Raw genomic sequence first — 3,929 nt, forward strand, 5'->3', positions numbered from 1 at the left:
TTTAGCAAACGACTCTTCACTGCAATATCAGCGCCCCATAAAACAACGTGGCTTACTTTGCGTGATTCAATATACTGTGCTATCGCTATCAATGCTAAGCCATTAGAGCGAAACTGCTACTTTTTTCATGAAACATTGGTTAAAGTTGTAGTTACAGAAGTATATACAATATATTTATTCTATAAACACATTTCACTCGGCTAATTGTTTATTAATCCAATTTATTTGTGACCACTCCCCTCTTTATTGTCATGTGGCCGTGACGGTACTTTAAGTACGTCACAGGGATGCAGCAGATAAGTCCATGACCGCTCTAAACTAGTGTAACTGCATTCCACGCAGAACTTCCTACATTACTTACATTGATCGGTTTGTTGAAGAACTAGACAACGTGCAATTAAATAGAAGTGTATACAGATGTATCAAAAATGTATACAACTTCGGTTATGCACCTGAGGCACTTGCTGCGCATGATGCTGCACAAAGCTGTACATAACGTCGGCATTATATTGTATGTTGACGTGGGCAGCGCGAAACAGAAGACGAAAGGACAGAAAGTGCAAACACAGGGAATCGCTTCAAGGTGTCTTATAAGCTTAGCAGTACGTGTCCTCCAAACGCTAGGAACGCGCGAAGACAACTCACGTGAAACGCCGAGCTATATCGGCGCGGCAAATATTTGCACTGGGCCAATATTATCTCTAAAACACAATACATGGGCCGCGGATACGCTCAGCAGTGCGAAAAGCCATGCGTAGCCAGAGATTCGCTAAAGGACGAAAATGCGAAAACGCACGCTCCCCTGCAACCGCCCACCACCCCTCGCGCCCGTATCAACACATTACCGCACTGTGAGTGTCCCTATTTCGCCACTTGCGCGCACTTCATCACGTAACATACAACATCGGGAGTTCAGGGGGACGGCGCGCATCAAGCCAACACCCTTCTCGGCCCATCTTCACACGTTACTCTTCGCGCCCACAGCACACGTTGCACGAGAAGCGATTTTATCTTGCTTTATACAGAAAGTCATGGCTACGCCGACGACTTCAATTCGCCTGGAGTGTCCATGGAATTTCCATCGTAATAAAGAAGTTGCACTTTCGCCCGAAAGGCGAAGCATCGATTGCGATAAGAAATTAGTGGACAGCTAGCTATACGATGTGAGGATGGTAGTTTTAATTGCCGTGTAAATTTGCGAACATGGGTATACTAACTAAATTAACAAGCTTGGTGTCACGCGTCCACGGGCCAACATGAGCACATCTCACTCGCTGACCGCGGACATTCGCCGTCAAAACGCTGGAGTGAGGAAGCGCGGTAGCGGCAGCGAGTGAATGGGCCTTCGTGCTGCGTCTCGCATGAACGTGAACTAAGCGGCAGAAACACAGCGCGCAGAGCACTCTGACCCCGTGACAGATGGCTTTCAATATAAGCGGCCTGGTATAGAACACGCACGCCCCAACCTCCTCCAGGAGCCCTGCGCGCGACGACAGACTGCGCACTTCGTCCCCGCTTCCCTCCCTTGCGCGCGCGACATGGAGCCGAGATCGCCGGTTCACCCTCGTCTGATTTCACCCGCACATGCAGCATGCGGAGCGCTCTGACAATCTTATCGCCCTTGGACTTTGTACGGAACCTCATGGAGACGGCGGTGACAACAGCGGAAATGCACCTGGAGTGTCCATAGATTTGCTATTGCAATAAAGAGGCTTTTTTGAGGCCCTCAATAATAATCCTTTTTATATGGCGCAGTCACAGGATCAAACGGAGTATCCTGACCGAGATCCGGGTGACAATAAGCCAGGCGGATCTATTTACGCCCCGCATCTCGAGCCAGACCTGGCTGCATTTCCTGAACGACCTCCTGCGGCCTCACAAGTTCGTGGCTGAAGACTACATGCTGGTCGATGACATTGGCCTCACCCAAACGATGAACGAACTCTTCCATAACTTCAGGTTTGTGAGGACCGAGCGATATACGTGCTTTAGCAGTAGGCCACTTAGGCCAGCTTTTTAGGCACGTCTTAACGCTGTTATGGCTAGGGTTTCATATAAATGGTGTTTCAGTGAACACTTTCAATATTTTTTTTCATTGTCGGTGGCAGTTAGCACATGTCCAGTCCATGGGCTGGTCTACTCGAAGCGGCAGGCATTACTTTCACGAAATATTCAATGTCAAATTGACTAATTAGAATAAAATATCTAATTAAGGTTTTAAACAAACTCCTTCTAGGTATGTATTGCAGTCTCGAAAATTCTATCGGGTGATACTGCAAAGCATATTCACTTGAAAGGAATTGTGTAAATGACACCATTCACGAGATGTGCGCCCTCGTATTTGCGGTACAAATGCACTATCGTCCCGCTTAATTTCTTGACGAAACGTCATTTTATGCATTGAAGCAGGAAAGTAGCTGGAACACCATTGCGTTTCTCCGCAATGTTCGGGAATGAATATCTCGAAACTCATGTCATTTTGAGGATTCGTTTCAAATAGATACGCCTGGCGAACTCCTTTGCTGGAATTTGTAAATTGCAATATGTGCCATAAAGTAATTTGATAAAAACTTAATTACTATTTGTTATTTATCGGAGTATATATTCAATATCTTGCGCAAGTAATATTCAGGTTATCGAGTTAACTAGCTCATGGACTACAACTGCGCTGTCTGTCACCGGATATTCTTAAAAACTGTTCGAAGTGTTCGTGAAACACAGTACTTATTGATACCTTGCCGAGTTTTCAGTCGTACATGTTTCAATACAGACTGACTAGAAAACAGTTGCACTGATTAGGCTCCAAACATATTATTGTTTCTTGTTCGAATGTACTATCCGCTGTCGGAAATAAACGTGAAGTTCTGAGTTTACAAGAAAATTGTTAAGCAACGCAGTGTTCCCGTAGGCCTGATAAATAATTTTTGAAATAGTAAAAGCTCTACCTCACACTTCTCGGACGTCTAGTGTCAGCAAATGGAAGATGATAGCATAGCGCGAGCTTTAGAAGTGCATATGTGTTATTTTCCTCCATACTCAAGCTTGTCTGGAAATGCCGGGCATTGCGTCATCGGTGATATCGTGACGTCACGATGCAGCACGAAACTCGCTTAGTGTCTCAACAAAGATAGATGTTGCGAATTGCCTGGGAAGAAGATTCCCGTTTCGTAGCTTTAGAATTGAATGGTTCTTCACCGCCACTACAACCCCGTAATAACAGTCCGTTGTCTACAAAAAAATAATAAATAAAATAAAATAAATAATTTCTGCATGCGCTTCTGAAAGTGCTCCCGTGGGGCAGTTGCTCCAACTGCAAGATCCGAAAGAGCGTCTGTATTCTGCTGTATTCTGATGTCACGGAATATGCATGTCGTTGAAAGTGAAATTGTGTTCGTGAAAAGAAGTAACTCCTTTAGGACTCTCTGACGCTACTGTAGGCTTTTGATACACAGTTTACATGCCTTCGACATATATAAGGCATAAAAGCTCAAAGTCAAAATCTTGTGTCAGTATAGCTTTACAGCTAGATGAAATGTTTCGAAAAATACTACTTGTATTGTCTCCTCCTCCCTTTCTACGCGTACAATTGTTAGATTCTTCTACACGGCATATTAGAGCCAGTCGTGGTGGTCGCACTTTTATACAAGCTTGATGTAAAAGGGTTCGTGTATTCTGACTTCTCGCATGTTAAGGAGCCCCGGCTGGTCGAAATTATTGCACATTAATTCATTCTTGCAACTCCCGTACACCACTGTACTGTTTCGAGACGTTTAAGCCCGCGGCTTAGGATGCCATTGCTACGTCCTATTGTTTTCTCCCAACAAAGGTCGTGGATGCGAGTGTGTGGCACGCGAGATCACTGATGAAGGCAAGCCACAATAAACAGGAGTTTATCTTTATTGAGTAAAAGGGTCCTAGCTTACTGTCAT

Source organism: Dermacentor andersoni, chromosome 8 (assembly GCF_023375885.2).
Source record: "Dermacentor andersoni chromosome 8, qqDerAnde1_hic_scaffold, whole genome shotgun sequence".
Taxonomy (NCBI): Eukaryota; Metazoa; Arthropoda; class Arachnida; order Ixodida; family Ixodidae; genus Dermacentor; species Dermacentor andersoni.